The sequence below is a fragment of the Lepidochelys olivacea genome (genome assembly GCF_965140295.1).
Source record: "Lepidochelys olivacea isolate rLepOli2 genome assembly, chromosome: 1".
Classification (NCBI taxonomy): Eukaryota; Metazoa; Chordata; order Testudines; family Cheloniidae; genus Lepidochelys; species Lepidochelys olivacea.
This window is the reverse complement of record NC_140411.1, coordinates 104701784-104717219: the sequence shown is the minus strand read 5'-3', so window position 1 is coordinate 104717219 and position 15436 is coordinate 104701784.

The window sequence follows — 15436 nt, the reverse complement described above, 5'->3', positions numbered from 1 at the left end:
CCCATTGCACATGTTACTCCCAAGAACTTCACGAGTTATGCGCGGTCAGCAGCACTATTTTTGCTGTTATTAGGATCCGAATATTAAAATTTGTCTCTTGGAAGCAAATATAGATATAGTCCTGCATTTTCCCCTACTCCAGTTATTCTTAATCCAAGGAAAATGGAGCTATTTTTATTTTATTTTAAATTATAATGGAACGATAATGCAACTTGCCAGAATGAAGACCCTGGAGCCTGTCTCCCTGCAGAACCCAATAAATATACAGCACGTATAAGTTTCCTCATCTTGCCCTACCTGAATGCACCAGGTCCCACCTCAATGGACTGCTTTGAACGGCAGCAAAGTAATTCATTTTCCAAGCTTCAACTGTCTTTGGCCTCTCTGTTGAGAACATTGACTAGTGAAAAGTGTGACAGTGTTTGTGTGTTAGAGGCCTATTCTGCAAGATACTGGATTAAGACCACCAGCTCATTTTATCCATTCCACTAACCCACTGTCAACTGGTAATGATTTTCTGTTATTATTGACCTAGACTACATTCAGATGGGAAAGTGTCATATTATCACAATTGAAAGAAATTGGCACCTCTCTAATCAAGAGCAAGATTCCAGTATAAAGGTAACAGAGTAGCAGCCGTGTTAGTCTGTATTCGCAAAAAGAAAAGGAGTACTAGTGGCACCTTAGAGACTAACCAATTTATTTGAGCATAGGCTTTCGTGAGCTACAACTCACTTCATCGGATGTATAAAGGTAAGGATGTTCCCAGGAGATGGAGAACTTTTCTTGTATAGTTTAAAACAGGTTTGTTAGGACACCGGCAAAATTTATTATACCATGAGATTATACAAAATAACTACTTACTCTACAAAAACAGCATTCATAAAGAATCATCACTGAACTAGCAATCACTGGCAAATAAATGTGTCCAGGCAATGTGCACACTAAAATTATCTGGAAATTGCATTAATAATATCTAGCAGTCCACCCAGGGTATTATTTTTCATTCAGGCTCATCCATTAATTTGAAATCTGCAGTAAAACAAGAGAAATGTGCTTTGTTATGTTAAAACAATTCTAAAATGTGACATCTCCTTCAAAGTCCTGCTGAACAAAAAGTATATAGTGAGTTTTAATGTTGGCTCACAAATTTATTTGCACTTTGCTGCATTTAACAGATCATCAGAATAAATATAAGAAAAGCAGCTTATGCCATCTCTGTCCTGGCAATTTGGTTAAAAGCATGGCACTATAGCTGTGTTGCTATAGCACTTCCTTTCAGCTGATTTGTTCAATTTTTTACATTTATTTGATTAATATGCCACCTAAACCCACTAACAATCTTTTCCCGGTATGTTTTGGGTAAGTGCTTCCATAGTGATTCAGGATGCAAGTCACTAATAAAAGTCATTATGCTAAGAGGATCCAGAACAACTGACCAAGAATATATTACTTCATCATCTCTAAAAAGTTTAGTAGACCAGCAAAATAAATCATAACCTAGCTCACGCAGAGAGGGCATAAGCTGCTTCGTATACTCTAAGCACTTTATCTTAAACTATTCAGATAAAATGCAGACACTCAGTGGGGGCGGGGGGGTAAAGATTTTTAGCTAGAGGTGAATTTCAACAGGGTCAGTATTAGCAAAATAGGTAGCATTTCCTGTCCAAAAGTTCTCAAAGCATTTATGAACATGAACCTCTCTGCTTTACGTAAAATCTCTCCCAATGAATGACAACCTGAGAGTTATACTGTGCCAGAATTCATGACAAAGCTGGAAGACCGTGGCATTACATTCAAAAAGAACTGGAGTAAAATATTTAAAGGCCTGCCATTGAATCATGCACTTTACCTTTCAGTGGTGGTGAGATGCACATGTGCATCAACAGGACAAAAAAGTTTGTACTCTCTCTATATGTTTGTACAATGCCGAGCTCAATGGGACCCTTAGTCCTGATCGGAATTTCTGGACACTTTGCTGTAATCAAATAAACAAACAAACGATAACCAATAACAACAACAAACAAATAAATAATAAAATAATAAATAACACATATTGTGAAAAAAATAATTAATAGCTATAAATAATACACAGTAGACTCCCCCAACATCAAATGTGATACGAATTATCTGATAAGTACCGAAGAATATATCCAAACTCTATTTAAGCACAGACTTGCATTGAGGATGAGGCAGAGGTTCATCATCCTAGGCGGAAAAAATGTGCTAAAAGAGTTAGGGCTAATCTACACGAGAAGCACTAACTCAGCACAGCTGCACTGATGCAGCTGGGCTGCTGTAGCGCATCTGGTGAAGACGCTCTATGTCGACGGGAGAGAGCTCTCCCATCAGCATGATAAATCCACCACCACGAGAGGTTGTACCTATGTTGGCAGCAGAAGCTGTCCCACTGACATAGCGCTGTCTACATTGGCGCTTAGGTCAGTGTAAGTTACGTCATTCAGGGTGGTGGCTTATTCACACCTCTGAGCAACAGAACTTATACCGAAGTAAGTGGTTGTGTAGACCTGGCCTCAGAATCTTTCCTCAAGCTTCCTCGTGTACACGTGTGTGTTTGTGTCCACCCTTCTCCAGCCACTTCACTAATTTCCCATCTTTTTTTAAAGAACAGCCCAAATACTTCTGTGCATCCTGCAAGCAATCAGCTGTCCCCACACCTGTGCCTTATTTTACTTGCTACCCATTCATCTCTCTGTGTATTGTCCCCACCTGCAGGGCTCTCACGCTTTCTTATAACAACATTCCCAAAATTCTAATAGTTCCATGTTATGATCAATATACTCTCAAATTAAACTGCATTGGAAAGTATACATGAAGCAATATTGGCTGCAAATACAATTGATTAATATGAGTTCTTTGTTGCAAGGTATAAAGCCAGTACTACAGCACTTCTTCTTTACTCAGCCTCTTAAACTAGGATTTTAGCTGCCAGTTGTCAAAAACTACAATGACATTTTATATTTATTATAATATACGCTGAGTTTTGTGGAAATAAGCGCTTAGGACCAGAGGTGACTTGGAAGTCGGCTCCTCATCTACTTAGGGGCTTTTGACAATCCCATTAGGTGCCTATCTATATCTTTAGATGCCTTTGAAAATCTATCCCCCAACTCCCAATTAATATCAACTGGATTTGGGCACCTACCTTTGAACATCTTAGTCAAAGCTTGTAACTGCACAGGAACAGTTTCCACCATTGGTGAATTACTTTTAATTGTTTACCCAGTGGGAGGGGGGAAGGAAAAGCAAACTACCCCTCAGGGAGCACAAGGACCAAGATCTGGGCTATTTCCTGTGCAGGCAAACCAGGGGAGGGTGGAGGGATCCTTGTATCTTCTTCCTCCTGTGTATCCAAGTGGGGCACCACTGCTGGCATCTTTATAAACCTTAAAAGAAATCATTTGTTTTTAATGGGTTAATGTTTTAGTGGGTGTTTTTATTGGGCTCTTTACAGCCAGAACTTGGTCCAACCAATTCCAGCATGCAAAGTGTTTTCATCACTGAATTCCCATCCCCTGAAAAAACAGGGTTTAAATAATGGAAATGCTGACACCATCTTAACCATAACAGCATGAACAGTGCCACTATAATTACCATTAAAGGAAGAGATCTTAGAGTATGAGACAGAGTGATGCTCTCATTAATTTTTCTGCCTGCTGCAACCAGGATTCAGATACAGCTCAGAGTCTAAAGGTCAAAAGTCTTATCAATCTGAGCGATAAATGTTTAGCATAGCGAGATGGAATGTCATGAGGGGATGGAAGAGAAAAGCTTGTGTGCTAGCATGGTGACCTTGAAGTAACAAACTGAAAATGTTAATAACAATTTAGATTAAGTTTTTGTAATGATTCCTTGATTATCATGATGACAAAAATTCAAATAAAATCAAACAGAGTAAACGGTTGATACCTAGCAGATTTCATTATCTGGATTGGTTATTATAACCACTCCAGGTTTACCTATGGGAGGATGCTTTACATATAAATACTGAGTTTACTTCTATTACATTTGCCAAGGATGAGCATATGCAAATAATTGTGAAACATTATTTGTAGCACTTGCAGAATCTGTCATTTTTTGTTTTCATAACAATGTGTAGCTCACACCATTCAATAACAATTAGCAAGGACCAAGAGAACTGTTTTTCTGTGTACTTTATCTTATCACTAACTTATTGCTTGAGGATTACATATTGTTGTGGAATTTTGGCCATTAACTCCAAATGTGACTACTGAAACTTCCGATAGTAAAACTGAAGCTCTGGACAATCCTTAAGCCACCTTGTGGTATGTCTTACAGTGCACACGTGTTGATATACCCAAGTTTATGCAAGGGTTATAAATGAGGGAACGGCCTAACAGATTAGACATTCCAAGTCTTATGCATTTAGAAAATAACTTGAATAAGACATATGCTTTGATAAGATAATAAGCATTCCAGTACTTGGACTATCTATCATTGACCCTATATAGGTCTATGTATATAGTCAGACTAGTGTGTCATGCAATATTACATATGCTTTACTTCAAAACTTCCTTATATTCAATTTTTTTCTTTCCCATTGGGGCATAGAGGACTTTAAATTAATTCCTAGGGCATTTTAATTGTAAGAACACCACTAAATACCTGGATTTCCAAGATGGTTTGACCCTGATCCATTGTGAATCAGGTAAAGCTTTAATTATTCTTCTTTTCCAAGAGGCTTGGCAATATCTTGAATTAATTCCTCATGATTTATCTATTCTGTTGTGCCTGGATCTTGCAATACGTATACTTGGCAGTTGTAATGCAGAGCTGTTATGGATGGCGTTTCAGCCTTCTCCACTTCAGTATTTAAAACACTCAACTTATTAAAACAAAATTTAAAAGAAAAAATAAATTGGTTAACATTCATACAGTTTCTAATGGGTGGTCCTTGCAAGTTCTGCACCATAAAAACTAGTCATGCAACAGAGTAAGCTACAGATGAAACCCCATGAGAAGCGTAGCCAAGGCAAATAATAAACAGGTGTTCTAGACAAATAGGGAGCTCAACCAAAGCAAATCTGATAGGTTACTCACTGGGTATTTTCTCACTCTTAACTCAGTAGCTGAATTCTACATTCGCTAGCCTCTACCTAGCACTTACAGAAACTTCCCTCCTTGCTGTGGTTAGTGGAGAATGGTTGTGGGGAAGGGATACATATCTCCTACATAGAAAAGAGCTAAACTCCTCCAGGGGCCTCCTGCAGAGCGGCATGCAAGGGGAAGAAGGGATGAATGAAGCATTAGTGGACTGGGGAGGAGCCGGGCCAAGATATCCACCATTGCCCTATGCCCCATAGAGGACTATATTAGGAGTAATGGAGCCTACTTCTGCCATTAGGGTGGAGTGGGTTTGCATCTGATCCCAATCCCCCTGCTTGGTTCTGCTGCAGATAAATGGGAGATCATTGAGTCATATGAAGAAATAATAAGTATAGATTAATATGTCAGCAAATGAATAAGTGAAAGACAGGTTTCAGCTGGATGTCCCGAGGCATTTCTTATGGAAAGGCTGATAATGTAATCACATGATTAAAGGGGTTTGGGGGTATTGTTGTTTTCTGTTTGTTTATAAATTACTCCAACAGATATTTGCAGTGTTGTTGCTGTGTTTGTCCCAGGATATGAGACTGACAAGGTGGGAGAGGTTATATCTTTGATTGGACCAAATTAGAAATAAGGTTACCAGAATTCTTTAACATGGGCAAAATAACATTTTCAACTACCCTTGTTCTTGGAAACAGCTATATCATTTTGGCTGAAATTTTCCAAAAATCTTCAGCCTGAGGCAGACATGGAAAATTTCAGCCCAAACAGTTAAAGACTGGCAAAGTTATAAGCAACTGAAAACAGAGTTTTACAATGGGAACTGTTAGGCAAACTTAATAATTGACAATGAAAGAAGAAAAGTGATAGAAGAAAACCAGCTGAAAGTTTATTTTAAAGATGAGGCACAAGTGGTTACATCTTTAAATGAGATAGCAATGGGCCCTGTATACTGATGGGCTACGTCACCAACACAGAAAAGAGCTAGTGCCATGCCCATATCCCTTTCAGGCCCTGTTTACTGTTCAAACACAAAAACTCATGAGTAACACAAAAACAAAGCAATTTGCAAGCTGCAGGCCCCAGAAGCTTTTCCACTGTCTCACTCAGCCCCAGGAAAGAGCATGCCCTCTTCCCTTAAATCATCTGCTGGGTCATGTGACAGACAGGTAGACCTTAACCCTGTCCTAGATATTTTACCCTATCACAGGCCCTATATGAGTGAAATATTCACTGGGTCATAATGGTTAGGATCCAAGATGTCTACTACACTTTAATAATGATGTGGATCTATGATCAAATGGGAAACTAAATCCTCATCACCCTGTCATCAAGAGTCAGTAATGAAACTCCAAAAATCCTGTTACAGCGATGAAAAAGAAATTAAAGAATTGCCAGGACCAAAGTTATTAGGATGATGGTCAAGGCCAGTGAAGGGTACGATGATCATCCGAATAACAGTGATTCTTTTTCTAATAAAGCACCAAAATAGATCATCTAATTCAGTAAATGACTGATGAACAGAGAAAAAAGGTGGTGCACTGGATTAGGTGAAAAAACATGATTTGGGAGGATTTAGAGGGGCAATTTTTCCTTGAAGCAATAATATTATAAAAATCCTGAAATTGGGCATCAAAGGTCATCATGGTAGTGCTAGTTATACACAGAACAAAATAGAAAACTGATTTCAGCACATTTCACATCATCACAGAATGGAAAACGATGACTTACTGTCTAAGACAGTAATTGTTCTTCTGTGTTTTGATTAAATTAAATGGGTTGCACCAACTCTTTCTCTAACTTTAATAGTTCAGCAATGAAAAGATGTGGGAATTAAAACAGCACATTCTCCATTATGACCAAAAGAACAGGAAATATGAAAGAATGATTAAATTACATGCAGACAAGCTGTTTCTGCAGAACCAGACTGCAAAATAGTGTTCATCGACATTTCAACCATTTCCAGAATATCTGAGCCATAGTCAGAAATGTGATTATAAACTAACTACTTCCAAGCAAAAAGCCCTACCAGGTAGCTTCCCACATCAATAAAGAGGTTAATGGTGAACTATAGTTATGCAAATTTCAGAGTAACAGCCGTGTTAGTCTGTATTCGCAAAAAGAAAAGGAGCACTCGTGGCACCTTAGAGATTAACCAATTTATTTGAGCATAAGCTTTCGTGAGCTACAGCTCACTTCGTCAGATGCATACTGTGGAAAATACAGATATTTTTATACACACAGACCATGAAAAAATGGTTCTCTCCCCCAACCCCACTCTCCTGCTGGTAATAGCTTATCTAAAGTGATCACTCTCCTTACAATGTGTATGATAATCAAGGTGGGACATTTCCAGCACAAATCCAGGTTTCACCCCCCTCCCCCTCCAAAACCCACTCTCCTGTTGGTAATAGCTTATCTAAAGTGATCACTCTCCTTACAGTGTGTATTATAATCAAGGTGGGCCATTTCCAGCACAAATCCAAGTTTTCTCACCACCACCCCACTCTCCTGTTGGTAATAGCTTATCTAAAGTGATCACTCTCCTTACAATGTGTATGATAATCAAGGTGGGCCATTTCCAGCACAAATCCAGGGTTTAACAAGAACGTCTGAGGAACAGTGGGGGGGGGGAAGGAATAAGCAAGGGGAAATAGGTTACTTTTTATAATGAATCAACCATTCCCAGTCTCTATTCAAGCCTAAGTTAATTGTATCCAATTTGCAAATTAATTCCAATTCAGCAGTCTCTCGTTGGAGTCTGTTTTCGAAGTTTTTTTGTTGAAGGATAGTCACTTTGAGATCAGAAATCGAGTGACCAGAGAGCAGTGATATAACTTGATTTAAAATATATTTAGCAACATTCCTGAATTTAAACAGTAGTAAAGACTGGTCTTGAGATGGAAAGGGTAAATAATGTAATAATAACCTCTTTATTTATATTAAATGCCTCCAAATTTCAGGGAACATGGAAAACAGCAAATAAGATTTATGATAAAAACATCATATATTAAAGAATGTGATTTGAGATGGCTGCTAGAGAGTTAGCATTTCCTAATCTAAATGTTTAGGTTTCAGACAGAAGTTTTGGGTTTTCCATTTTTTAGTCAAAATTCAAAATTTTCCACAGGAAAACAAGCTCTAGTAATTATGCAATTTCATAAAATATAATCTGATGTACGTAACTCTGTAGCTATATTGGTAACTATTTATTGTTTACAACAACAATTATAATAATTCACAAATAAACACAGAAGCCCATTTAGAAAAAGCCCACTAATTCTATTGCCTATATAAGAGCAAACATGATGTGAAATCTGAAGTGTTGTCCCAACAATATCAAGCATTTAAATTTTGCTTTTCCTTTTGTTTTCTTGCCTATACCATCTCTAATTGCTGTAAAATCATATATTTAAAGACATTAAGAGGTACCTTATTGATGGATAAATATGCCACTAAAATGCGGGGAAAAAAACATGTTTTTTTTGTCTTAGTTGTTAGGCAACTGATACGTTCTGACCACTGACTATCATGCCTAGTCTTAGGTAAGATGATGAAGTTCAATTTCCACTAAAATCAATGGGACCACTCACATTGTAAACTACTACCCAAGGAAAGCAAAGATGGCAGAATTAGACCTTATGTTTTCTGACAGTGAATAGGCCTTTGACTTCATTCACCCTCACTGATAGGAAGGGTGTGTGCAAATTGCTATATCCTGCCCCACCAGGAGCAGCTGTGTCCCACAGAAGATTCACCCATATGGGAAGGCAGGCAACTCTGTGCACCACTACCATCCCCTGGGCTTCACTTCATCAAGCATTGCAGAAGTTAATGCATTCTGGTGCTAAATTGGGCCTGATATATACTTTTATTAATTATTTTTCCTTGAAACACTCATTATGCTGCCATTGTTTCCAAAGAACAATATCAGGGTCCCCCAGCCACGGAGAGGAAGAGAATTTCATACCCATAAAATGGGCCTGATTATCACAAAATACCATGCAGTCTAGTGCAGTGGTTCTCAAAGCCGGTACGCCGCTTGTTCAGGGAAAGTCCCTGGCAGGCCGGACCAGTTTGTTTACCTGCGCGTCCGCAGGTTCGGCCAATCGCGGCTCCCACTGGCCGTGGTTCGCTGTGCCCAGCCAATGGGGGCTGCAGGAAGCAGCGCAGGCCAAGGGACCTGCCGGCCGCCCTTCCTGCAGCCCCCATTGGCCTGGAGTGGTGAACCGCGGCCAGTGGGAGCCGCGATCGGGCGAATCTGCAGACGCGGCAGGTAAACAAACTGGTCTGGCGCGCCAGGGACTTTCCCTGAACAAGTGGCGGACCGGCTTTGAGAACCACTGGTCTAGTGAATAAAGTGCCTCCTTCATTTTTCAATAGCATTAAGTCCAAATCCTATGATGGTTGTATTTTTCCTTATAAGTTTTATAAACTCTTTTCTGTCAGTTAAATTAGAGATTAATTAATTCCATTCTTCAAAAGCAAAACAAGAAGAAATCACATCTGATCCAAAAGATTTGAAGGAGCTAATGGCACTCAGCAGCTGGTGTCGTCAGCCATAATCCACAGGAAATACCCTGTGCTGATGTCACAAATGAAACACATTTAAAGATTAATAGGATTTAGTTTCTCCTTTTCCTGTCAATTGTGGGATGCAATATCCGTCTTACATCATTGACACCAGAGGTGTGACAGCTGCACATCATAAGACTGAGTCCACTGCATAGAGCTATTTCAACATGCTTTCCATCTGTTTCCTAAAGGCCAGTGGGGATGCAGGAAATAGTGGGTAGAGGCCTAGTGAGGACACAGAAAGAGAGACATTGTCTGTATGAGCTTCTCACCTCACTTACCAACTGAAACCAAGATTTTTGTCAGCAACTGGGAAGTGGGCAGGATGCAGTGGAACAAAGGATGTAAGAGGGAGCTGGGGCTTTTGGTTACCTTGTGATAGATTCTACTGAATTACACTCCTACACCTTATTTATTTATGGATATTAATTTAGTTGTCTTTTGGAGTTATGTCAAAAGGGCAACTAGAGTGACTATGTGCCCTTTTTTAGTGTGTATATAAATCTAAATAAATAAAATATGTTTCTGTTTTTATGAGTGATGTAGTGTCAGTTAGTAAGTACAAGACATGTCAAGAGAATGAATTCCTGTTATACTAAGCAATCAAGTGTCCTTATTAATCTTTCAGCATTTAATCATGTTATAACAACCAATTTGATTAATGTGGGGTTCAAATTCTGCTCCCTCTGAAGTCAAGTGGATTTCAATGGGAACAGGATGGAGCCCTATAAGAACTATAGGTATTTAAAACTTTAGTACAGTTCCACAACAGCCGGTTCTTCAATTTGAGCTCAAACAAAAATAAAGGAGGGAAAAAAGGACATAAAATCTTTAGCCAGACAAACTCCCCAAGGTGAAACAAATTCCCATTCAAAAGGAGTTTTGGCTGGCAGGATTGGACCTTTTATGAACTGCACTGCAAAATATTTTTAAAACTAATTTTTTCACAAAAGAGCACACCCATAAAAATCTAGACGATCCTTTTAGTCCCTCAGAAAAAAACAACTGAATGTTAAAAAGATATTTTAAAAATGTATATTACTGAATTTTCAAAAGATATCATGGTCTAGCTCAAATCACATTTTATGGACATATTACGGTCTGAAAACAAAATGCTGATACCACTTCAATTTTAGTGTTGCAAATGCACTTCTATTATAATCCTGTTTATTTGCTGTTTATTGTGATAATAATCTCTTGACATTCCACAGCTGCAATTTTCTTTTCTATGTAAGCAAAATTTCCTTTTATAGAACTGCTTGCCCCCAACAGCCAATGATATTCTACAAGACTACATTAATCAACTGACCTTACAAAGCTATACCTGGTATCCTTGAGGCAAAGTCTTTGGTGAAACACAAACCACAAGTAAATAAAAGCTGAGGATGGGAGAAAATCTTTGTCATACTTAAAAGCAAATATTTGATAATGTATTTTTAAAGTATTCATTATATGAAGGTATATTCATGAACCAGTGTTATATACCTAATGACTAAAATACCTCTCATTGAGGAGACTGACAGCTAATTATAATTAACAAGACCAATAATGTCCCCATATCCAGTTCCCAGATGTTAATATAAACTAAATTGACAACACAGATAGATATAAGAAAGGGGTCTAAGAGAATTCAGTCACACCTGCTCAATACCAATACATCTTAGAGGTCAGCAGAAAATTCAGAGATAATTTTCAGCCTTTCACATGGTAAGTTTTCATCTGGCTTCAGTGGAACATCAAGGGCAAACTCAACAAGAATTTATACCACCAAAGAAATCTGGATAAAAAAAATGATAGATAATTAATATCCTTTTACATAGTGCATCAGTAATGCTCAGGCTTAATGTGAAATAAACAGTTGAGTCAAGTTAATCTGATGATATGATGATTGGGCAATTTATTAGAGCCCCAAAAGGATGTTGCCACCAGAACAGGAAATAAAGGTTTTAAAACTTGTGGTAATTATTTTCAATCAGGGCTGCTTTCAAGGTCAAATGTTTAATACTAGCCATTATTTTCTCTCTGCTACCTTTGGCAGGCATTTCACATGACTCACCTATAAATATTTAAAAGAGAAGTAACTGCTGCATCAGCTTAACCTTCAGAGAGAAATGTAGGTGTCCAAGGTAAAGACTGTACTCAATTTTCTGATCCCAAAAAGACAAGCAAAATGCATTCTACATGTGTTAACAAATGGCTGCTGCTTCCTAGTACAACAATATAAACATTCCCTAATAAGCTGTCACTGTCCTAATTTTCCCATCTGGACCATTCTCAACCACTTGAGCAAATTGAGACAAATTACAAAAAGCAAATGCTCTCCATAAACGTATACTGCCAGCACAAAATAAATTAAACATGGGTTAACCTGTTGGCAGACTAGCATGAGTGAACAAGATGATGGAATATTTGGTGAGATTTGGCCACTTGTGATGAAATAACTATTTGACACTTAGCAGCGCTGGGTGATTAAAAAAAAAAAGCAGGTCTACCTCTAATGGCTCTTCTTCAATAGAGTGGAACAGCATGCTGTAAGCCAAGGATTGGCACAGTGGGAGTAAGAAAGAGCAGAACTGTAGGCATGAGTGAATACACCAGGGATCGGCAACCTTTGTCCCACGGACCTGCCAGGGTAAGCCCCCTGGGGGGCCGGGCTGGTTTGTTTACCTGCAGCATTCACAGGTTCAGCCAATCGCAGCTCCCACTGGCCGCAGTTCACCACTCCAGGCCAATGGGGACTGCGGGAAGTGGCAGCCAGCACATCCCTCAGCCCACGCCACTTCCCGCAGCCCTCATTGGCCTGGAGCGGCGAACTGCAGCCAGTGGGAGCTGCAATCACCCGAACCTGCGGATGCAGCAGGCAAACAAACTGACCCGGCCCGCCAGGGGGCTTACCGTGGTGGACTGCGGGCCAAAGGTTACCGATCCCTGGAATACACCATAATTGATTTGCCATGCAGATAATTTGTTGGTGGTAAAAGTTTTTGCTGATCATCAGACATTTGATTAACACAATGTTGATTTTCTCTGTATAACTGTTCTTGCTCTTTCAAGCCCCTACTCAGAAAAAGGACTTAAGCAAGTCGCTTAAGCAAGATGCATTTGCTTGCTTTAAGCTCAGGCTTAAATGTCTTGCTGACTAAGGCCTTTGTGATTTTACTTTGATTCACAATAGATCTGCTTTGTGGGATTATAGGCATACTGTGGAAAATGAAGAGGTAAATCAATCAGTGTGTGCACACAAAATTCTGACTATCAGCCTCGCCCATAACTGTGGGACAGCATCATAATATTTGGAACCCGGTTAATGCTTTGAGATTCTGACACAGCATATTGATTCTTCAGTGCAAGGAAGAATTCAAAGTCCTAGGCCAATGCTGACACTGAGAATAGAGGTCACACTAAGTTAGAAGGGGAAACCAAAAGAGAGAAATACACAAATGAAAAGGAATCTACAGCATAAGTGAAGGGCAGTGGCTCACATGGTCAGAAAACCTGTGAAAACAAATGACTGGCTTCCTTTAAAACTTTTCATCAACTCACTACATAATACCACTGTAAGTAGGGCCCTGATTCAGTAAAGTATTTATGTGAGCATCTAACTCTAAGCATGCAAGCAGTCTTATTGAAATGCCTACAAATCTTGATGGATCAGGGCCTAAGGACGAAAAATCCTAACAGAAAAATATTCTCTAGGAGCCCCTACCCTTAAATGTGTATGTATAATAGAGTTCAGTTTTGATCATTTAAAAATTACAGTAGTGAGTTGTGGCATTAAACTCATGAAAATACATTTTCAGTCAACGTCTCTCCATTTTAACCTGGAACCTTCTGAGGTTATTATACAATCTTAAAACAGTTTTCATTAAATCATATTTTTATGATAGAGTCGACTACTCATGGGATCCGATCATCATTATACAAGGCAATGAAATACAAGCAAAGGGGAAAAAAAAGTTATATCTAACAGAAATGTGAAAAGAGCAACAGCTGCTTCATCTGCCCTCTGCATAAACACATTCAAATCTTTCCCCTGACGTTGGTTACAAACGAGCAATGTCAATATTGACAGACATTCTATATGAACTTAATAGCTTCTTGACCACTGGAGTAGTCTGTTACTATTAGCCATTAAACCAATTATTCAGGAATGATTTTTTTTAAAAAATAATTCCTGTATGTAATTATCCGACTGATAAATGCTTTATTGCTTCACATTAGTGCAGCAAAGGGTGAATGTAAGCAGAACCCAAAACTAAAAGGACTATCCATCGAATATTTTTGTAGAATGCGTGACAAAGTACCATCACAGGGCCTAATAACATCAGCCACACTATCAGAGGCTCGTTCACCTGCACATCCATCAATGTGATATATGCCATCATGTGCCAGCAATGCCCCTCTGTACATTGGTCAAACTGGACAGTCTCTACATAAAAGAATAAATGGACACAAATCAGATGTCAAGAATTATAACATTCTTAAACCAGTCGGAGAACACTTCAATCTCTTTGTTCACGCAATTACAGACATGAAGGTCGCTATCTTACAACAAAAAAACTTCAAATCCAGACTCCAGCGAGAAACTGCTGAATTGGAATTCATTTGCAAATTGGATACTATTAATTTAGGCTTAAATAGAGACTGGGAGTGGCTAAGTCATTATGCAAGGTAGCCTATTTCCCCTTGTTTTTTCCTACGCCACCCCCCCCCCCCAGATGTTCTGGTTAAACTTGGATTTATGCTGGAAATGGCCCACCTTGATTATCATACACATTGTAAGGAGAGTGGTCAGTTTGGATGAGCTATTACCAGCAGGAGAGTGAGTTTGTGTGTGTGCTGGGGGGGGGGGGTGAGAAGACCTGGATTTGTGCTGGAAATGGCCCACCTTGATTATCGTGCACATTGTGGGGAGAGTGGTCACTTTGGATAAGCTATTACCAGCAGGAGAGTGAGTTTGTGTGTGTGTGTGTTTTTTTTGGGGGGGGGCGGTGAGAAAACCTGGATTTGTGCTGGAAATGGTCCACCTTGATTTTCATACACATTGTAAGGAGAGTGGTCACTTTGGATAAGCTATTACCAGCAGGAGAGTGAGTTTGGGGGGGGGGGGGGGGGAGGGTGAGAAAACCTGGATTTGTGCAGGAGGGACCTGGATGTAAAAAGAGGGGGAGCTGGTAAAATTATGCAATAAACATGGGATTACCTGCACTTCTACTTGTACTTTTGTTCTATTAGTATGTGAAAGAGTGCTGGGCAACAGGAGCTAATCCAGCACACTATAACTTCAATCGGGGCAGGTGTAGACTAGATGCGCTACATCAGCGAAGCTGTAGCATGTCTGGTGAAAACAATCTATGTCCACGGGAGAGTGCCCTCCCGTCAGCATAATTACTCCACCTCCGCAAGAGGTGGAAGCTACATCCGCGGGAGAGCATCTCCCGCCAACATAGCGCCGGTATGGACAGCGCTTAGGGCACTGTAACTTGGGGAGGGGTCTTTTTCACGCCCCTGAGCAATGCAAGTTAGCTTGACATAAGTGATAGCATAGACCTGCCCTTAGTTGCCCTGTGCACACCTGAATATGGGAACTGTGTCAACCTGATAGACTGAAGCTAGCTTTTAACTCTCCCTAGCCTAATTACCTCATTAACTCTGAAGGTACAAAGGCACAGCAAGGAAGTACAAAGGGGGGAAAGAAAAAACAAAAGAGCTGTAGGCTAGTAGGGCCCTGCTGGGCTCAGGACTCTTAGAGCCTTTGAGCCACTGCACA